The sequence below is a fragment of the Numida meleagris genome, chromosome 2, assembly GCF_002078875.1.
Source record: "Numida meleagris isolate 19003 breed g44 Domestic line chromosome 2, NumMel1.0, whole genome shotgun sequence".
Taxonomy (NCBI): domain Eukaryota; kingdom Metazoa; phylum Chordata; class Aves; order Galliformes; family Numididae; genus Numida; species Numida meleagris.
The window spans coordinates 12195988-12219732 of NC_034410.1; the positions used below are offsets into that span (position 1 = coordinate 12195988).

Genomic DNA, 23745 nt, shown 5'->3' on the forward strand with positions numbered 1-23745 from the left:
CCCCAGTGGAGGGTCCTCCCATCACATGGGCAGTGAGGTAGGTTATCTATGTCTCTCCTGTAAGCAGACATATTGCATACTTTTAATGCTGATGGAAAAATTGCCAGTGTCCTTCCTTTAAATAACAGTGGAGCAACTAAACCATATAATCAGATCTTGGGAGACTTGGCTAATATGTTCTCTTGAGACAAAACATGTTCATTTCCTGTTTTCAAAGAAAGTGCCCTAACCACAAAATTAAGGCTTACTCAAAATCCTCTAGTACAGCTTTGCATTACATCACAGAGCAATATATGAACATCTACAGAATGCACCTGATGTTAGTTTTATATTTGAGGGTGAAGGGAGAAGTCTGCCTTGTGGTTAGATATCACTATTGACGATTTCCTAGAATATACAGTTTTCTTCACTAATCACTACTTCCGACAAGATAATACCACAGAAACTCCAAGGAAGTTACAACACATTTACAGTAGTAGAGCTGATAGCAAAACTTGGCTCCATATCCTCAACCATAAATGGAAATTTTATCTGTTTAGTGCATGCTGTCTCTTTTATTGAAACTGAAACAGTGAAACAGAAGTCATCCTGAAGAGACCAAAAGAAACTTAAATGTGTATTTTTTCTAAAGATATGAATATTTTATGATCTATGGTTTCCATAGTGCTTATTTACTTTGTTTGTTCAATATTCTGAGTTGTCAGAACAGGCATTAAACAGAGCAACAACAGAAAAATAGAAAATAAGTTAGTAACAAGCAGAATTCCTGTATTTTTCCTTCGGACACAGACATAATGACGCATCCACTTTCAATGCATTCCAAATAACATTAATTTTTTGTTTGGACCAAACTTAAGCCAAGACTTCAACCCCAGAATCTAACATTGAATTTGAAAATTATTATTAAATTAAAACATTAAAATGTAGAAAAGTCTCAAGAAATAAGTCACAGAAAGAGATGCTAAATCAGGTAAATTTAGAAAAGAAAATAATGTGTCTTCAGGAAATCAGTTGATCAGATTAGCAAACGTCTTACTAATATACAGAGACATCTTCAAGTCATTCATTTGTAAAAATAGTTTCAGAAAAGGCTAAAGTTGTCGGGGATTTTTTACAACCCCAATAATTATTATTATTATTTCCTCAAATTATTATATTTGCTTCATCAAAATTAAGTTCATATTTGCACTTAGCATCTTGGTACTGGTTTTAAATGTATCACAATTTGCTTCTTCCTTTCAGGTCATGATGGAGTAGGAAACAGTGGAGACCCGCTTGCTTGGGAGATGCACAATATTTTTGCCTGTGTCTTTTCTAGATTCTGTTGTCTTCCATTGAAAAGGAAACAAAACTATAAATTATTTAATTGTCTCCCAAGGCGCTACCTAACCTTTTACTTAAGTCTCACTCTCTGCTCTCAGTCAACCTCAACAGTAAGGGAAACTGAAAGTTTTCTTTGTTATTCTGGTCTAGGGTGACCAAACGATGCCAAACAAAACTCAGAGCTCTTAGAGAATAGACTTTTTTCTATCCCCTCCTTCACACCCAATAAAGAAAAGCAAGTTGTTTTTTTCTCTCACTATTACTAACAGTGAAGACAAGAAAAACAGCATCTACCTCATGTGATGATTTACATACAGCTTAACTTCTTCTCTAAAAAAAGAATTCTTCCTAGTCTCCCTTTGATTTCTCATCATTATTATTCACCTACATAAAAGGCGTTTACCTCTTATGGTATGAAGTGGTTTTACATGGAATTTTTGTAATGGAACAACTCATAACACATTTTAGCTTAAATTATGGTTATGTAAATTGCTGCGGTTTCAAAGTTTACAAAAATGTGTTTCCTAGAGCACTGTAACTTCTCTTTTTAGTACAACTAAAAAGTAAACTCATTAGGAAGACTAAGAATTTAAGCAAATAATTACACACTTAATAATATTTTATAGTTTTCCTAGGTCTTTAAAGTTCCTTCCAAACATTATGATTCAGATTCTTCCACCATTCTCCACACAGATTGGGAAAATATAAGGAACAGTTCCAAGAGCAAATCGTATTTAGGTTTGAGAAAAAATAGGTCCCGATTCAACAATTTTTCTCCAATTCTGTGAAACAGTTTTCACTGTATGCATTCTGTAGAATGGGAAATAACAAAACAGACTTTAAGCAACTTCACTCAACAAAAAAGCAGAAAGCCAGTTTATCTTTTAAAAAAAATCTTTGACTCTAAGTATCTTACAGAGTTGAATACCTCCAAAAACAAAAAAAAGAGGTCACATGATTGTTATGGAGAACATAGGAGCAAAATTCCTTCTTGCATCTTATTTCTGTAAATCCTCCTCTTGCTGTGTTACACAGCAAGAATATAAAGAATAACTATTGCTTAGAGTGGAATATTACATGCTTTTACATATCAAATACCATAAGAAGGTAGATAAATGAATACAATTATAATACCCCCAAAACCTTAAACATTTCAAGTGTGCCATTGACGTGACAAAGACTTGAGCAGGCACTCAAATTACATACTTTTCAAAGGCATCATTTGTTAAACAAGGTAACTAGAATTTATGGTTCAGTTGTAGAAGAAAAGACAAGGACAACTATTGGATCTGATAAACCCGGGTTAAAATTTTAAAAAAATAGACAAATACCAGTGATTTACAGATGTTAATTCAGAGTATTGGCTATTTTATGAATGTTTAATAAAGTAAGGTGCAAATTAAAATACTCTATTTCTTAATTCTGCACAGAAAACATCGGTTTGGTTGTTGCAACCATGTCAAATCAAATTTTCACTAGGTCTGAAAAAACCTGCATATATTCATGGTTTCCAGAGGCTAGTCATGAGCTTGAAATATTGGTCTTGACTAAGTAGTCAAGACCAATTCTTTCCCCAGGAAAGTAATTCTCAGAGGAAATTATTTGTCACGTTACTTCCAATCTGAAGATCTAAACACAATCTTTCCTCTAGCCTTTGGCACAACCCATAGTAATTGGACCATAGGAGAGAGCAACAAAAAAAAAATGGATCCACGAGACGCATGCCAAACATCACTACTGGCTCAATCATTTGCTTTATCACCCTCCCTCCCATCAGGAATAATCAGTAGCTGATGTAATAAATGACATGTCACTCTCATTCACTGATGGAAGAGCAAGACAGAATGACATATTCTGCTGATCATTTACAGCTATCGGTTGCTATAGGGCATTAACGTGTAATACATAGCCCTGTTTGAATTTCAGATGAGCAGATGGCCAGATGGATTAGCCTGGAAAATTAATATTCCAGACCATACACTACAGACTTTGTACGGATACTGACTACTTCAAAATCTATAAGTCAGTTAATGCATTTTATTCTACAGGCCTTGCTTGTTATTTCCCACTCCAGTGCTGAAGCTTGCAACTGCAAGAAGCAATTCTGGAGTATTTCTGTATTTTGGTGCCACAGTTTCCTTGACTATTTCTTTCACAATGCCAGGAGCAATTGCTTCTAGTGCCCACCTGGAAAAGCCAAAATTCATTTATGGCTTACGTGTAAATATTTGCACATCTCTGTTGTACAATGATATGCACAGTGCATGGGAGCTACAGATATTAGATGCCTACTTTAGCAATGGGCTTCAGAACCACTGAAATTATTCCCTACACTTCAGTTTAGTTTATACTTCAGTTCTTTTCAGAATTCTTTTTACTGCCTTCCCCATATAACTTGTATGTAGATATACAATTGGCAGATGTCATTTGTGCTTCCTGAGCTGACAAGAACAGGAATGCAGATGCAGTGAAACAGGGAGGAGCAACCCACCTGCTTGCATTTGCTTTGAGTGCAGACTGCAATAAGCAACCACAGCCTTAGTGACAAGTTCCAGCTATTAATAAACTGCAAATTTGTCACATTCCCGGACCTTTCAGAAAAGCTTTCCTAAATTGCAATCAGTCTGCCTTGGCCTCTGACCCACTACAGATGAATACAACACAAGTCTTGAGGGAAACTGCTGTATTTTAGTCACCAGCTTGATTACTATTGATTATCTACTTGCCTCCATGGTAATTTCCCTTTGACAGGAACATTTCTGCCTGACTGCTCCTTCTGGGACTTGGGCTTTCTGTTTGTTTTTTTTTTTTTTTTTTAAATTCAGATTGGTTCCAAGAAATCTATTCTGATACTTGTTTGGGGCAAAGCAAGGGAAGTAATAGAAGAGAAAGTCTAAACTCTAAGCGTAGCAGGAACTTACTAAAAAAAAATCCCTAATTGTCCCAGGGTAACCAAGAAGGCTACTTTTGAAAAAGTCAGACTACTTCATGAGGCAGGTTTTCCTTTTCCCCTCTGATGAGAAAAATAATTGAAAATGAATAATACAGGTGATATTGGAATACTCCCACATAGTTTTAATCTCGCTAGGTAGCATGAGGAGTGAACAGATTCCTACAGTTAAATTATAACGTAGAGGAGAGCTGAGTTCAGCACTGTAGCTGATTCTCAGATAGATGACCCAGTTGAGCAGCTCAGTAACAATGAAGTTGGGCCTCCAAGCAGCAGATGAGGCTTTTGTTTTATTTGTTTGACAGTAAATATCTGGCCTGTTGCTAAGCAGCCGTGTCCAGAAACAAAGGCGTTTCCACTGTACAGCAGGTAAATCTTTCACTGCAGTTACCAAATGGAAATGAGAACAGAATTGATCATTTCAAAACAATTGAACACATTTGCTTCCTTTAGATGTTTTAAGCACAAAAAAATGTCAATTTGGGATCTCTTGATGGCAGTGTGAGAAGATTTCACAAATATTAAAAAACACTGATTTTGATAAATAACATGCTGACAGTCTTAGAAATGGAGACCAAAGTTTTCAAACTTCTGTCAGCTGTAAAATCCATCCTTAAGAGCATTAGATAACCAGAGCCTCTCTCAGAGAGGATGATCATTTACAAACATTCCCCAGTTTGATGGAATTGGCACAAGCCCTAGCAGCATTCCACTCCTCTGGAACTGAAATACAAATAACAGAGCATCAGAGACTGAAAAGCTTTTGTGGGTGTTTTCATAATTTTATACATAGTCAGTCAAGCCTTATTCCTGTCATTGCTGACACAAAGCCAGCTACATACCCCCCCAGTTCTCAGGTCACAACCTGTGCCTGACATTTACCTTCCCACAGTTCATTTTCATGCAAAAATCTTCAGCATTTGCAGGACTCACCTCTTATTCCAGGAAAAAAAAATAAAAGGAAATGCCAAAACTACTCTTGCATATCACAGCTGTTCAGCTTTACACAGGTACTTCACTGAGAAAGTAGCACTCAGCATCACTGCTCAAACAGAAAGGGCCAAACTGCTCTTGGTTACCCTTGAGTATTCCACCAGCAACAAGGAATCTGCACGTGAATAACCTCCAGAAATTTGTTTTCAGATACCTGAGCTTAAAAACTAAAAAATGCTGGTGTGAATACTGTCATTGTATATTTTCTTTCAGCAAGGGGCTTGGGCTGTGTTGTTGTTGGTTTTTATACCCTCAAAGTTGATCCACAGGGCATTGTCATTATGTCGCTGTCTCACCTTTCAGTTGACAGACAGACTTCCTGCTGCAGAGACATTATTATTTAACCGGATCCACTCATCCTGCCACTGATTTGTTTTACTTTTGTTCCTGGCCAAGAGCAGCAGCTCTAGGTAAGTCTCCTTTTCTCATCTGGCTAATTCCTTCTGAACACTTTAGTAAATTAACCCCATGTAGTTCACTTCATAAACACAGGATCTCCTGAAAGGATTTAAAAAATGAAATCACCTCAGAATTTCCAGGCAGTCCTTGTTTTCCTTTCATTTTGTCCACAAGCTTAAGAAAAGACTCAGGAAGACAAATGTGATTGTTTAATTCCTCATCAAATAGGAGCTGTAAGCACAACATGGGAGAACGAAAGCAAAAAAGGAGGGGTTTTTAACAAGCAATAAAGAGAACAACACGCCAGTTCTGTTTCATAACTTTGCAATAGAAGTATTATCAAGGTAGGGTTACCCTTTAGCAATTGTAAACGCTCTCAAAATTCACATCTTCTATTCAACCACAATTAATTCTCATCATAAATTAAGTTTAAGCTGTTTGTATATATACATGTGTATATATACATATCTTTACAATATATCCTCTACTGTAAACTACTGCAGAATGAAAAGTAATAGGCTTCCCAAAAAGATTACTGAGTGAAATTTTGTCATCTCAATAAGGCCAGATCAGAAAATTATAATAGTCCTTTGTATTAATCTACAAATCTGTCAAGAAAATATATTCAGCATAACTGCGCTCACAATAGAATATTCTCCCTCCCACCTTGCCACAGTTTAAAAACTTCTATCAGATGGTAAAAAAAGCTTTAAAACGCTAGGTTTTGGCATTCATAAGACCTTCCTTGAGGATCCAATCCCACATTACATAGCAGATAATGAAAAGATTATGGTTAACCCAGACAAGCCTTGCACTCAGTGAAGAGTGACCACTCACTATGAGTGATCTAACAATGTAGAGTGGTGATCACTCACCACTTAAATACTTATTGTCTTCTTTCTAACTACAATTAACAATGCAGTTTGCTTAGTGGTGTGTGCAAACGAAAAGATTCTTTTAGCACCACAGCAAGTCAAATGTACCTCAGAGATATGAAGAATCTCGGTACAATGCGATCACAGCATGATGAAATTGGCTCTGCAGGATACCGGTACATTCAGCACACCTCATCCTTCGTTGAGGTATGTGACAATACCACAGCAGTACTGTGGCTGTTTACCAACAAAATGGGTCCATTCTAGCTGGACTGCAGCTCTTTTATCATCATTCACATGCTTTCAGCTGCAAGCAAGTCCCATAATCTGTTTGGCAAGACCAAGTCTGATGAATACTTACCAAAAACACTTCACAAATGCTGAATATTCCTGCACAGCCATTTTAAGTGGTCTTTGACTTAATTTCTCTAATCAATGGAGGAGTGTTATTTTGTGAAGGAGATGGAATAATAGTGTTTGTTCTGAAGTAATTAAGAGCAAGAAACCAGATAAAATAACTTGTGTATAAGCCATAGGTTAAAACAAGTTTTTGTTTTTCATTTTTTTTTTTAAGAAGACATGGTATAATTGAGATAATTACATAATCAAGACCTACTGGAAGGCAGGGGGTGAACATTACAAAGTGCTGATACCTGAACATAATAGCCGTACATTTTTGCTCTGATCATATTCAGGCTAGGGGCCTGGAGACTTGACAACTGATTTTTTTTTTTTGCATGGGAAACATAGAAACCTGGAAAAAGAACTAAACTGGAATTCTCTGTGAGGAGAATATATAAGGGTCTGTGTGGAACATACACATCATTTTCTTCTTGCCTCCCTACTGCCCTTGTGCTCCGAGAATCACCAGGACATCAGTACACCTTCCAAAGTCTTCATTAGTGCAGGACAGAAAACGACTTGTGCCCTAAATCGTAGCACTGTGGTGAGGCATCTGAGCACAAGGGAGGAATCCATAGATGAGTATGCTCAGGGATATACTTTGTATGGGGAAAATGAGATGCCTTCTGATTGTTAGAAGTTAGGCAAGAAGTGAGAGAACATCTTTGGGCTCCTACACACAGAAGAAACAGGAGGATGACAAATGTATGTCTATCATACATGCAGACTGAAAATAAACAAAGCAGCATTAAGACCAGTGTGAATACCAAGAACAGTCTGATTCCAGAGCACAGAACTCCTTGCAAGCTAATCTGGGCAATGTAAACAATAACCTCCACAAAGCTCCAGACTGCACTAACACTTATACTGAAATTAGCTCAGTTACAACTACCTTAGATACCTCAACACTCACTCCTCTATAGTTCATTCCCATGGAGAAAACCGTGAAAACATTACCCAGTACACTAGTGACAGCAAGAACTCTGTCCTGAGTAGTTTGCAGATTTTTCAAGCTGAGTTAGTACATTAACATCAAAGGAGCATTAGCAGAAACCAGCTATCTGCACAGAAAGCAAAAAGTGAAGCACAAGCAGATAGGAGCAAGTCAGTCTGTAAGACAATTCTGCCGTAAGGGAGCAATACAGTGTGGGGTAGGATTAGGAAAAAAAGTGTTTCATAGAAACTTTTGGGACTAATTGGCCAGTGTTGCCCCTCCATCTGTTTCTTCTAAATGAAGATCTTTAATAGAATGACCAGTGGTGCAAACAAAACCATTAAGAGTAATCTCTCTGAAGTCCTTTGTCATATTAGTTACCTAGGCTCCCCATCCATACTGTGCATGCTGTCCCAGGTCTCCCATAATCTGTTTGGCAAGGACAAAGAACTTGCTGCTTACCCTTCCATACCACTGTAAATAATTCTTTCGGCCCTTGCTCCGACCAGCCCAGAGCTGAACATCAGCACTTTGGCACTCAGGATATGGCAAATCCCAGCCAGTAATGCATAGTACTAAAATGAGTACGAGCTCCCAGCCAAAACTGGTGAGTGGGTAAAACTGTGCTTAGGAACCCACCCAGCAGCTGACATCCCCTTAACCACACAATTAAATGCTGGGTAGAGATATCCAAAGAAATTCAGATAGCTCCAGTAACTCTGCTCCAGACACACCAATAAACCCATATAGCTGTTCTTTTTCACTTTAAATACTCTGCGTCCCTGTATTTAAAGCTCTAAATACTTGAGGTTAACAGCCTTAATTTCAAACCATAGGCAGTAGAGGATCAATTTCCTAATTATACCTATAAAACTCAGCTTCCACTTTGCAAAAGAAAAAAAAATAATGAGCTGAGGACAGCTATAGTAACACAACCACCACACAGTCATTTATCTATGATGAAGTCAGGACACTCAAACAAGAGAGATTTTTAGCAAGATTTTTTTTTTAATTATAAACACCAGTTCCCTTCACTTTTAGCCTTCCTGCCATGGTCAAAAATTATTATTCTTTAAGCCAAAGATGTTCTGAAGGAGAACAAGACCATGAACTGCCAGCACAGAGGCTCAGACATCACGCTAATAATAATTTTGTAGCAGCAACCTATCAGGATACACCAGTTCACATTCCTTCTTTTCCCCACAGAAATGTCTCCTCCATGATGGAATTTCTTTGGGAGGTCACTGCTAAAGAGGAGAAAAGAAATTGCTGTCTGCAAGGAGATGCATATTCCATGCTCCAAGAACTAATCTGGAAAGCTTGCAAAGATGTTTTTAAATGAATGTAGTTACGTTTTTTTTTTAATATCACATCTCTTATAGAGAACTTTCCTGCCACATTGTAATATTTTACCTGTTCTGAAAATAATCCAGCTCTTGCCATTCTGAGGATCTATCAGGGGATCCATGTAAAACATGTGAATTAAAAGGAAAAATTAAAAAATTAAGCTCATTACAATCCAGATTTTGAGTTTAGACAGAACAAGATTGAGAATGACTGAAGTACATCCCAAACTTAAAGTGAAACTTTGGGCTGCTGAAAAAAGAAAATATCCATTCTTCTTCTTATAAAAGAATCTTTATTCATATGTATTATTATTATTTAATGAATATCCCTCTTTTATTTCAGGTCTCTACAGCTGCCAGTACAGGTAAGTAGTACTGTCACCTCTGTTTCTCTTTAAGACAGCCATCCAAATCAAACAATATTTCTGCACAGCATCATCAAATATGATACACTCATCAACTATGATATATAAATGGAAAAGTTTAACTTCTGACCATAAAAATTTGTTCAAAAGTAATAAAAGTAGCACAAATGAAAATCAACTGGAAAAAATACTTAAGTTCTATGCTTTGACTCATCCACTTAGCTTCACAAGATAAGATGCTTAGCAGAGTTAGTTTTAGTGATCCATTCTCAAGACTAAAAATACAACTTTCTGTTGAATTTAAATGTTCCTATATTCTTCTGTATATTTCTTTTACTATGTACAGGAGGGCAAACTGAAAAGGTTATCTCACTGAGACCCAAATTCACCTCACTGACTTCAGGAATTTCTCTAGGGTGCCTAATTAAGAGCCCCATCAACAAAGGGTCCCTATGTAAGCCAATGCCAAGAGACAGGCAACTTGAAAGGATAATTCAGCGTTGCTGCTGTCTAAAATTGCCTCTTCTCGTGGGCTACAGAACAGGACTTCTAATCTCAGCTGGGTATTACAATTAGTTGAATTTCATTCTGGCCCAGCTCCCTAGGGTTCTTTCAGTAAAAGAATTTTCCTTCTCTTTCTTCATTCTCAAAAACCATTTCTACTCACAAATCCAAGACATGCATAGGATGGCGGCTCCTACCTTCCACTTGGCCCTGCAGGCTGCTGGCAACCTATGAAAAATATCATTCTTATTGGCTTCACAGCAATAACCATTGCTGCTGCCTTACACTGTGTTCAATATTCCTGGTAGACTTTTCTAGCTAGCTTTCTTGAATTTCAAATTTACTCCTTTTCTAAGTCACTGCAACCCTCCAGAAGGAGTTTCAATAATCTAAAGTGGAAAAAAAAATGAACCGATCACATTGACATGGCTCTGCACCCCAAATCTACAATGCTTTGAGCACAGACGGGTAGAGTAAATCAGAGCCCAGAATGACTCTCCGTATCCATGACCCAGAATCAGTCTACGCTGGAGCCCTGAGGACATCCAGGATGCACAACTCTCACAAATGTATTCTACACCTGAAGTAATCTACTTGTGAATTCAACAGGAACACGAAGCCAAGAAACAGAAAAAAGTATCAGATGCAAGTATCGATATACCTTCTTCTCAGGATGTACTTCAACACAAGCAAGGGACACAGCCTTGCACAACCTTCATGAACTCAGACAAGTCCAGTAGTTTTTCAGTAAACTAAGTAGAATAATACCTGTGTTAGCAATGATATGCCAACAATGTAAGGGTCATTTCAGGATGCTAAATTAGAATTTTAAGCTTCCTAGGGTTTGGATACGGGTGGGGAGAGAGAAAAAAAAAATGCATCTCCCCACTCTTTTTTCATTGACAGAATAATCTTTTTTCCCTAGAGCTGATTTGTTTAGGAAATAAAATGATTTCTCATCCTTTCGTACTGCTCTCTACAATATAGGAAAAACAAAAGAAAAAAAAAATCAAGAAAATGGTTTAGCTTGGTTTTACAGTCAAAATTCAGGTCTGTGTAGTCTGCAAAGCTGCAGTGACTGAAAAAATTATGAAATTATGATGTGAGAACAAAGGAACAGAAAACTGAAAACCCTACAGAAGGAGATTGTGTTGTCCAGTGTCCTTCAGCCAAGATTTTCAAGAATGACTAATGGTTTTGGCTGTTAGGATGCCTAAGTCACCTTTTTGGGAATTCATTTCCAAAAAGTGATGAGTATTCTTCCTCTGAAAATCAGGCTTCTTAAAACTTTATGTAGTTGGGAAACCAATAATGGAGGCATGGAAAACTTTTTTTTTATATATTTAGATTACTTTTTTAAACACCTACTTAACTACAATGCCCCAAAACACACTTGGAAATAATAATGAAATTGTTAAGGGATCAGATTATCTGCTATACAGTTACAGTATTGCAGTATTCCCCTGAGATATTCAAGCAGCTCGTGAGGAAAACTAGGGAAGAGAATGCATTATCTGACACGTGTAGAGTTTAAAAATAGGCAAAAATAATGCCTCCAGACATTTTTCTTTGCTATGCCAGGACTGATACTTCTGAACTATTTTTTTACATTTACTAGACAGTGAATTTACCATATTAGTGATTTTCAATGGCCAAAAATTAAATGTAAGAGTGTTTTCGTAGCAATTAGTGGAGTTTTCTTCAAATGAAGACACTCTCCTGCTGTTATAGAAATCATATATAAAAGCCCATGGAAATTAACAGATCTCATCTGCATTTGTTTTAATAGTTCTTGTGCTGATTGGGGCAAAAGGGACTAGACAGGTGACTACAATGAAGTAGGTGCTTAATTGTCCTTGTAATATTAGGACCTTACCCATGATGTGTGATCTTCACTGGCAGTCAAACATTCAGATATCCTAACACCTGAACATTTACTACAACCCATGTGAAAATACCACAACACACAAGGTTATGATCTACAACAGGATACCATTACTTAGCTTCCAAGTTCACTGGGAATTTACAAATTCCCAGCAAATTGCAAGACACAAGCAGCTGCATGCAAGATGAAGTCCTCTACCTCCAGCAGTTAGAAAAGTTTTGCATGATATATGTTCACTACACGAAGCTAAGTGCCCACCAATCAAACTGCTATGAATGCCTCCAAACCAGTTATCTCTTTAGAAGATGAAGTGTGCTGTTTATACAACTTATTAAAGATTGCACCCTTGCATTCCTTTTTCAGATAAAAAGTGTGAGGGCACTGCTTTATCACTTTAACTATGTGTTTCTTTGAACATATTTGTGCTTTAAAGTAAACACCAATGCTATTTTTTTACGACTACTAAAATCAAAACACATCTTTCCAAACTAATCTGTACAATGGTTGGGAAAAGCCTTTGATTCAGTACCGTAATTATAAACAGGCACTTAAGTCAGACATACTAAAAGAGCGTCAGTCATTTAAAATCAAATTAACGGTTTGATTAATCAAACACCAGACTGTCAAGTCAGATAACATACCTGGTGGCTTTGTTCAGTTACCAAAGAGGATTTCACTTTAAGCACCACAGACTTCATCAGCAAAATGAAATTTACTCAAGCAGAAAATTTCTGTTTACTTTAAACAAAATAAACTCTATACCATTACAAGGAAAACTCTCAACAAGCCAAATTATCTTCCATTTATGTGCTCACATGGCAGGAAAAAAAAAAAAAAGAGAGACTTTACAGATGTATTTTCTGTCTCTTTGAGGCCCACTTTTTGGGCAGAAAAGTGCAGTGGGATTTAGGAAGACATGCATTAGGAAAATCAGGTCATACCTAAGAGTCATACCAAAGTGGCAGAAAAATAGTTTGACTTGTTTTTGAAGCTGGTGATTATTTCTTAAATGTGTAAGAGGCCAGCACATAGTAGTAGATCATGCACTACGTGCATTATCACTCCTGAATCCTCCCTTCCATTGTTTTCTGTTCCAAGCTTACAATACAGAGCCTGCATATCAGTCTTCTCCACAAAAATTTGGAAAGACCCTTAGCATTAAACAATATCTTTAACACAAAAACTTTGCAAGCAATTCATTCAGGTTCATCTCAGAACACCTCTCTGAACAATTAATATACCTGAATTCCATTATCTTGAGGTAAAACTAGGAACAGTGAGATTAAAAGACTTGTTCAGCCTAAGAAAGAATGTCCATGTAGAAGCAAGGGATCGTGCCTGACACTCTATTCTAAGCATTAAACCATCCTTGAGAAAATATCATTGTTGTCAGGATGTTAAAAACACAAAATGGAGAAGGCCATGTTATGTAGCTACAGCCCCAGAGTAGCAAAATGCACCAGCTGTAATATATCGTACTAAAACAGCCATGCATCTTCAGAACCATCATGGAAAACCTCAGCCCTATGTCACAAAACATGGTATTTCTCTGTGCCAGTAGGATCAACCAAACTCAGTGTGACTGAAGAACTGAAGTAACCTCATCATCGATCCAGTGCAACAGCAGCTCACAGCAGCATGCCTAGCACTGTGAGTCTCCAGGCACGTTGTATGGGATTTGTGAAGAAAAAATGATGTTAGCCAAGAAGCAAAGAAAGCAGACACTGACGCTTAATTGATCACAAAGGTCACCAATAAGAACTTCAGGAGACAAAAGCCCCTCTTTCATCTGCAATATTCAAATACTTCTGCTGATGGTTAGAGGTAGTCAGGCAAAGAATCAGCTTGCTCCAGATTCAAAGTTTTCAACCCTTTGGCCTTCATAAATAGCCTGAAAACATCAGTGAAAGAGAAGCAAGAGAGAGAGATTCTCACTGTATTGGTTCACCCACTATTATTAGACACTGAAAGATTGCACCTATGACAAACATTTGTAGTTGTGAAGCAGCATCAAGGAGCAGATGTGTGCTTCTGGGGATAGGCCTGTTTTCAAAAGAATGATTCTAAATGCATATCCTTTGCAGTGTCTGATCTGGAGCCCATTTCCAGCGTGGCAAGGAAGGATAAAATGGAAGTATGCCAAGTATACCAACATAAAACCTCTAAATTTATAGCAGACAATTAAAATGAATGGGAATAGGGACCAATTCCAGATTAAACAGCAGCAAAGGAAAAACTTAAGAAGCAAAACCCACCACCTCATACACAAAAGATCCTTCTGTCGCGATTCAATATGCAGCCTGCATAATATCTATGGATGTGTAACTAAAGAAAAATCAAGAATGCTTCTTGTAAATGGTGTTTTGAAAAACTGATAAATTCTTGGCTTCATTCCACCACTGTTTTTGATACCCACTCATTTATGATTACAATTCAAACTTTTAATGCCTCTATATTTTCAGCCTAAAATATACATTATTTGCTAGTTGCTTTCTAAATGGCACTTCTTTCAGGAAGGATTCTGCCTATGGAACTATTTGTGAGGCAGAAGAGTCTAATTTAACTTCATACATTTCAATGTTCAATGTTGTCTATTGATATGCTATGACAATTGAATATGAGAGACAAAGATGTACAGAAAAAAATTGGCCAGTGGAATATTCCATGACACATTACAACAAACCCCCACTAAAACTGCAGAAAATACAAAAAAAAAAATCAATGCAAGAAAAAAAACATAAGCCACTGCTTAAATGTATTAAAAGTGAAACGAAGACCATGGGTTATAAGAAAGCTAAAGTCTTATGGTAAAAGCATTTCTCTTGCTTACATTGGCAGAAATACAGAAGGTTTCAAAGAAAATGTATACGCTTTATGCCAATTTATTATAGTAGTTCTGCTAAAAAGAATTTCCAACACAGGTCAAAATTCAGTGATATATGAACCATAATGTCTTCTGAGGTTTGGAGCAAGTATGTACTGAAAATTATGGCTGCTTATCTAATCTCTGAAGCTTCCTTTCTTTCTTTTCCCTTCAGTCTTTTTCTTTCCCTCCACAGCCACATCATTTACTACTACTCATACAAGCCCTTCTAACTGTTTTTAAAATATCATGAGTAAATTCCACCAAAGCCTTTTTTTTTTCTCTCCTTCTAAGCACAAATCTTAGCCTGGTCTAGTGGTTGGCAACCCTGCCCACGGAAGGAGGGTTGAGACTAGATGATCGTTGAGGTCCTTTCAACCCAGGCCATCCTATGATATTAGTCTGGTGGCTGTTTCAGATAGCACATCTCAGGAAAAAGGAATTGTGTACCTTGAGTGAGGCTTTTGACACGGCCTTCCACAACATCCTTGTAATGAAGCTTAGAAAGCATGGGATAGATGAGCAGACAGCTATCCCATGAGGTGGGTTCAGAACTGGCTGACTGGCAGAGCTCAGTGATCAGCGGCACAGAGTCTGGTTGGAGGCCTGTATTTAGCGGTGTTCCCCAGGAGTCAGTGCTGGATCCGGTCCTGTTCAACATCTTCATCAGTGACCTGGATGAAGGGATAGAGTCCACTCTCAGCAAGTTTGGTGATGATACAAAGCTGGGAAGAGGGGCTGACACATTCTTTTCAACAGTGCTCAGCAACGGGACAAGGAGCAATGGGCACAAACTAGAACACAGGAAGTTCCATATGATCATGAGGAAAATTTTCTTTACATTGAGAGTAACAGAGCACTGGAACAGGCTGTCCAGAGAGGCCGCAGAGTCTCTTTCTCTGGAGATATTCAGTGCTTGCTTGTGTAATCAACTGTTGGGAACCTGCTTTAGCGGAGGGTTGGACTCAGTGATCTCCAGAGATCCCTTCCAACCCCTACGATTCTGTGAAGACAGTGAACTTTTCCAGAAGGCCATCCCAGCTGAAATATACACTAAAATTTCATTTGCTCTAATCTGGCACACTAAAATGTATATTCCTCACTCTCCACAAGAATTTGTTAGAGTCTGGACCATTTCCTTCATAAATCTTAGGGGTGCAATAAAGAGAAATCTTTCGCAGTATGTCACTGCGAATCTAATTCCATTAACAACTTTATTTCAACAGAAACTGTGGCCCCTCCAGATATGTGCTGCTGAGATTGCAGGATTTTCTTTTTCCCTTTGCATTACTTTTAAATACAGACTCATACAACTGTGCAGAATAACAACGCTCAAAGGAAAAAACTGTTACAGAAGGAGTTGTAATCAGCAAAATTGCAGAAAAAGGAGAGAAACTGGATTATTTTAATAGCTTTTTCATATTGGTATTTGCTGTATGTTTAGAACAAACATTTATGGAAATTAGATCAAGACTTTCTCAGACTTCCTGCTTCCTTTGCAACATTCTCTCTTTTTTTTGTCTGAGTACTGATGAATAGATTTAGCTCCGTATTCATTTTCCACCTTTAGATCATGCTAATCATCCAAAGGGCATTTGAAGGAGAACTACACCAAATCAGTTCAGGCTAGTAGTATCAATCTGCATGGAGTAAGAATCTTTTCCCACAGCAAGTAAACTAGGCTGGCTGACTCTTCACATTTTTAATTACAGTAGGTATTTCTCATGCAATAATCAGAGAACAGTTCTGTCATCTGCATGAGAAGCTACTGTGTTGTTACATTGTTTTAGACATCTGAAACATAAATATCAATAAATTCTGATAGTGAAAAAATTCCCTTACTTGACATCAACTGCTGAATGCATCTTGCTTCTGTCCAAACACTAGCCAGTATAAAACCAGAGATGGAAAACAGTTTAGCTATTGGTTCAAGTACAACGGTATGAACCCTCTTTTGCACATTCTACTCACTACAATTTGAACAGCTGCAGTTAAAGTAGCACTTGACTAAACTCCCTTGAAGTGAAATCTGAATTGAATTCACTTGCCTACTCTCTTGTGGCTTTCTCTGACTGTGGGCTTGAGGAAGGTGACCTGACAGCATTACACTCAGACCGCTCATCTTCTATAGTCACAAAAGGGGCAATAATCCAGGGCCACATCTCCTTTCCTAACAGCAGAGATTTGGGAAAGAGGGTGTATCATTTAAACAAAGGAATTAATTATTTATTCCATTACTGGCAGAACTCTAACTTACACTTTTAAAAGTAACATCACCAGTCATTGAAATGCAGCTTTCAGTAAGTGTCTGTGATCTGGAAAGGGAAAGTGCATCTCAGGAAGATTATAGAATTTCTCACACACACAAAAAAAAAAAAAAAACGGCTGCTATCATATCAGCTTAAAATATTGTGAAGCTGCAACATCTGGAGACGCCAAACAAACAGAGGACTCATTAGGTACTTAGGTGAAGAATGCTACAGAATATTGATACAAAGAATACTCTACTAAAAAAAAAAAACCACACAGAGATAAGGAATACAATAATTATATATTTGTTTCCAGACTAGTAACGTAAAACTGATACCAGACTACACTAGAAAGGTGTAAGCAAAACACCCATTGTTACGCTATAACACAATGGAAAGCACAGCAATAATTGCAGGGTAGCAAAGCCCTACACTGCAGCAAGCGAGGATGAGCCCAAATGCAGCAGTCATGGGCACAGAAACAAAGGAAAAAAAAAAGTGCTTACACTTAAAAGGCTTCAAGTAAGCAGGGATCTCCAGCAAGATACCCTTGCCTCCACTGGCAACCCTTAAATAAGGTCTGGGAAGGGGTGGATCCTGGCTCCACCACTTCCAGTCACTCAGGTGCATTCCATGCAGCTGAGCTCCCCTGGATTGGCCCTGTCTTCCCACCAAGTGCTTAATCACCATTTGAAACCGTGACTTAGCATTTCTGCTACACCCATCAATGTATCTTACATTGCTAAATCACAGTCACAATTTCTCTTTGTTACTCCAAATCCTTTTTGAATGTTTGAACGTACATAACTTACTTCTTCTGAGAAGCAGTGTATATACACTGGATTTTCATATTTTTGGACAGCACAACATTCCTTGAAATTTCTCCAAACTTGAGTAACAGTTTTAAAATTAACTCTAGTCACAGCTTCATTCATCCTTCGTCATGACCCAGCCCTGGAAGGGGCTGGAGATCAAAACCACCCAGGCTCACATGTATTCTTACATAAGAGTGGCCATACTGAGTCAGACCAAAGGTCCATCTAGCTGGATATCCTGCCTCTGACAGTGGCCAGTAGCAGATGCCTCAGGAAAAGTATCAGCAAGGCAAGCACACAGTGATCCTCCCCTCAGTTATGCTTCCAACATTCTGTGGTTTCAGGGCTTCCTCTGAGCCAGAGGCTCAGAGTTTTGTAATGCTGGATTCAAATTCCCAGCCCTTTACTTTGTGTAAAAACAGGAGAAAGAAATGTTTCACAGTTAATTAATTCATGTGATAAGCAAGATATGCTTTTTTAGCCTCAACACAATTTAAGTGCTCCTGCTGCAGACTTACATTTGTTTAGGCAGATTTCCATGTCACACATCTAGACACGAATACCATCGATCTTCTCATTTCGTTTGCTGTTTGAAGTTGCAAAGAATCCACAGTTTGTCCATAACAGATGCCAAAAGCCTAGAAACTTATTACACACTGCTCACAGCATGGGTTCAGATACATTATCAGCATAAAAAGAAAAAGGCAAATTAGGCCACAGTAGGAGAACACATTTTTAATATTGCAGTCTGCAGCTTGCCTCTCTAATTTAATGCTGCCACTTCCCAAAGTTGTGTGGTATCATTCTCAGTTGCAGAATTGAAGAGACGACAGAGAGCTAAATTTTTACAAGTGACTGGGCAATGCATGTAGTCAGTCAACATGATGAATTCCAGAGGAACCTTCAGGACCAAAGAGAATGAAGCATTTTCAAAGAGTTCTTTAGGTATTCATACCAACAGAATTTAGGTATGAATCTATTCCATGTATGAAACCCAGGGAAAAGGGAGATTTTAGTGCTTGTTCCAAAAGAACAGAAAGTAGAAACATTCAACATCTGTAAGAAAAAAACCATGTAACTTCTGTAAACTGTGTGCGGTCCCGTTGGTTACATACACCACACACAGTCCTTACCAAGAGGATTATCTGTGCCATTATGGCTTCTCTCTGGAGCTGATGGAGGATTGCCTTATGTATCATATCCACTGCTTATTCCAGATATAACAGAATTCTTGAAAGCAGATATCAAAGAATTGCAAAGAAATACAATCAGCAAGGAAAAATATGTTGTAGAACTTGTAGTTTCGTTATACCTATTTCCTTGAATCTGGTCATCTGGGGCAACTATGTTTTGATTTCTTAAAGGAGAATCTCCTTAAAGGATTAGTAACTGATATTGAAGGATACCTGAAAGACAAATTTTAAGTCATATTTTTCTTATGAAGTGATACATTTTTCCAGTTAGGAAGCAAAAGCACATGACAGCTGATATATATGATCAGTTTTGGCCTGGACAGATGGAAGCAGAAAGGAAAAAGCCCAGCACTTGCTGACATTGAGCTACATAGATGTCCAATTCCAATAGTTCCAGTACCCTAGGATTTTGCAATCCTATTCAGAGGAGTCACACTTATCAGAATTTGCCTGGTAAAATTACTGATGAGTTCCCGCACTGAGTGTTTACTTTGCTAATATTCAGAGGATGTACATGCATGTGCCACAAGACCAGTCACCAATGAGGCATCATGTCTGCTCTGGCTGCTAGCAACGAAGTGGCAGACACAGTAGAAAATAATTCAGAATTATAATTGAGCTTGCGATTATTCAGCCAGCATTTCATTTAAGATGCTTCCAGCAGGTCATTTTAAGATGTCCAAAATAAGCAGTCTGCTACCATTAGATATTTCCCTCATGCAAACGAAAGAATTCACATTACACGAGGCTTTCAAAAGCACTACATAATAGTCAATTTTCATGTCAGCAAATTGTTATCAAAAATGGCGAAAAAATAGTAGCTGCTTTTTATGGTGGATATTCAATATGTTTGGGCCTCTTCTGCATTTCTTGACTTGTTCTGGGAATGAAGAGTTTGAGACCTTTTGGTCTCCATTATAATCCAAACTATTGTGTTACTTGAGCAAACAAACTAAACACAGCAATTAACTGGGAAGAAGGTGTCTGTGATTCATGCTATCCTGAAGTGGAATTAAGTTAGCAGCAGCACTCATGTACTGAACATACTGTTACTGTTAGATGTTTATTCAGCAACACTGCAGGGCCTTTAAACTCAAATGGGCAGTTTTTAAAAGGAGAATCAATAGTGCATGTGCCTGCAGTATCTGAGATACAGTTTGCTGGACTGAATCTAATGTTCTAAATGATTGAATCTAAATGTTTCTAATTGTCATTTTTATCATTATTTGTTTGGGAAAATATATAAGTAGGAATGTCTTTAAATGACAGGAATCATTTAAAAATTTAAAAAAAAAAATGTCCCTCATACACAGGAAGAAATCAGAATCTATTCTTGGAACTACAAGATGCATGAAGAAAACATCCAGTCATTTCAGTTTCACTTGTTGTTTTGACTGCTCTGAACCAGGATGCCACCAGACTGATGTTATGGTCCTTATTCCTGCACTGGAAGAAACAACAAATATTTTAATGTTTTATCCACAACTGCAATGTTTATACGCTGTTTTCATATCAGTTGTTCTCTTGCGGACATCCAAGCTGTCTCTTCACCAGGCTAAAATACCCTATCCTGTCGAGTAGTTAATGTGTCTTCCCTTTTTGAAGTCAAATATTACCACAGTGGTTCCTTTTTGCGTTCCAGAGGATGCAGACTTTGAATTTATTCTGTTTCCTCCAGCCAGACAAATAGTAACATCCTGAAATACACTGCATGCCATGTTAAGGATTTATTCAAACATCACTTCCCCTTTCCTGGATTTTTGACTCCTCGCTAACAGGAAAACTTGCTACAAGATACTAAATATGCTATTTCTTAATGGAAAAATTGCAAGTTTGATCTTCTTCTGATGCACTACAGACATTCCTAAGCCAGAGAGACAACCTCCATGAGTATAATATATCACAAACTATGAATTAAAGATTGCTGATGAATAAAGTTCATAAATATCTTTCATATGATGGACAATATTGTTCTTTCTATAAATTGAACTAATTGCTTTTAATTGTGATTTTGCTGCATAATTCTAGAATTTCTTCATTTTTTTAATATAAAATAGCCATAACGATTACTTCATTGTGCTTATATCTTGAGTATGTTTGTAAGGAAGATCCAGTTAAATCCAGCTTCACACTCAGCTTCCATGACATTGGCTAGTTTTTTTACAAGGTAGCAACTAGAATCTCAACAAAACTAAACAAAACATAAGGGTTGCCTATAATTAAAGCTTTTACTGCCATAGTTTTGCTAAAAGGATGAAGGAATATGATAGACCAATAAAAATCCTGGCATAACTGAAGCTGTATCACCAAAAAAAAAAAAAAAAAAATTTTTCTTTCATGAATGCAACAGCCAAAATAAGTTCTGGTAAAATGGCTCACATTTGCAGCCATAGTTATGGAATTTGCTGTCCTAATTATATAAATTTGTAAGCATAATGCAAACAACAAACCTTGCACAGACAAATACAGCCTCAGTCACTTCCATAAAACAGCACAGTATTGGGCCTCCTAAATGTCAGTAGAACACAGGCTAGTACCAGTTTACCATAGTACCAGTTTACCAGATCCGAGGCCTTGTGTGCATGAAACAAGCTTGATATAATCTGTGCTGCAGTAACTACTACTGCAAATTGATTTTATGACATTCCGGAAAAAACTGACTTTAAAAATCAGACATAACTTCATTTTTAGTTGATCTTACATTGTTTGGAACAGACCTCTGTGTGTCTAAAACCACAAAATATACTAAAACTATGGTAGCCCATGTGTTATTTAGTTTATATTAAAAAAAAAAAAAAACACCTTGAGATGTGTAGAAAGCATTTAGGAGTTAAATAAAAATACCTACTGCACATTTCTGCTAAAATGACAATTAGTTAAAATTAATTTAATTACAATTAAATTGATATTTAAAGGTTTGATTTTCAGAAAAACTCAGCATCAACATGTAGACACCTAACTAATGGACGTATTTACAGAGGACCAAAATGCATTAGTTTGATTTCCAAGGACTGGATCCTGCAAGCCATTGGGCATTCTGGCTCTGCAGCAGTGCAGCACCTAAGCGCATGTTTACTTTAAGCATATAAGTAGTCCCACTGAAGTCATGGAGCCAAGTGCACATTCAAAATCCCTCATGTCTTCTATCATGCTGCTGGCTTGGGGCCAGAATTTTTAACTTCTCACAGGAGCGGCCCCAAAAGTAGTGGGGAGGCCTTGGTACGTGTCACAAATCTGCCATGGGTACTGAAGCTTGATCAAATTAAGGAAAGTTTGTTTCCCACTTGACTGAGAGTCTTCCAGTAGTTGGGGCCCTGCTCACTTGTGCCTATTTGAGAAGGGAAGAATGTACATCAGGTCCAGCTTTACTGAACAGAAAAGGGAAAAAAAGCAATACCAACGATGAATATAATTATTTTGAAATCTAAGTCTGCCCTTCCAGTAAGTACTGTATATTTAAGCTCTGCAAACATCTTTACATTCCCAGTTGCCATTTCTGCTCCTCTATTCATTTAACTTTCTCTTCACTGCTGTCCCTCATGCGCAGACAGCTGCACATCAGCTGAGCCTGCAACCATTCCCTCGGAAACTTCTTATCCCAGAGGCCCAAGTTCCTGTTTGGCTTTTCCATGGCCTTGGACACTGGCCTCATGTTATTTCTGCCATTACTGCATAAACAGAGGTCACTGTTCTTCCCCTTTAGCCTAAACGAAAAGTGATTATTGCTGGTGAAGAACAGCTGGGTAGATGCCACCTTTAATAAACAGAAAATAAAATGCTGCACAGAAACTGCCCTAAGGGCTGTCACAGCATCAGTGTAAACCATCCATCGTAACTGGGTCTGTGATCACTTCACAGATTAGAGGTAGCAGCCATTACTGCCAACAGGAGTTGTCTGCTCCTATGCTGCACAATCATACCTCTTTCAAGTCTTCATGGCCACCGTCATTCTGTGACAATGGGCCTGCTCCTGCATCACTCACCTATATGAGTCAGCAGTTCACCATCTGGTTTTACAGCTTCCATAAGCAGCACCATAACTGTGCATCCAGGGGACTGTGCTTTCATTTTATGAAGCCTGACATCTGCCCAGCTGCAGCTCCCCTGTCAGGTGCAGTAAGCACTGGTCAGTGGTGCCAAAATGATCATGTGAGTTGCAGCACTACATCCGGTAGCATCTTTTTGCTACCACATACAGAACTTCACGCGGCCTTTTATCCCCAGTCTGCACTCTTGCACACATACACGGAGCTGTGCCAGCATTCTCCACCAAAAGAATGTTAACTTTTAGGAATTTATCACTTCTACAGAAAGCTTGTTGGATAAAGGGAATTAAAGCCGTTCTTTAAAATGACGCACATTCATATTATGTGTAGTAAACATCACACTGAAAATGCAATAAAAAAAGAAAATAACAAAAGCATTCCAAGCAGCCAGCAGCTGTCAGGCATCAAAGATTTCATTTCAGCATTATGTCAAAAAATCACAATGCTTTAAGGCTTGTCAAAGCATGAGTACATCTCCAAAGCAGATGTCTTGACTCTCGAGGCTGTTGAACGGCTGGATTATAGAAAACTTACCAAAAAAAAAAAATTTTTTTTTTAAAAAGCACTCAACTTACACACCTAACATTCCTAGAAAAGAAAAAG

General features: G+C 37.9%; 1 long non-coding RNA gene across 1 annotated transcript in view; it reads right to left on the minus strand.

Annotated features, from left to right (window-relative positions):
- Window positions 1–21882, minus strand: part of LOC110393427 — a 160305-nt gene extending 138423 nt beyond the window's left edge. The window contains exons 1-3 of the long non-coding RNA XR_002435008.1: window positions 18422–21882; window positions 17097–17154; window positions 15290–15513 (exon numbers count right to left, since the gene is read on the minus strand). This is a non-coding gene — a long non-coding RNA (uncharacterized LOC110393427). The remainder of the gene's footprint in view (window positions 1–15289; window positions 15514–17096; window positions 17155–18421) is intronic.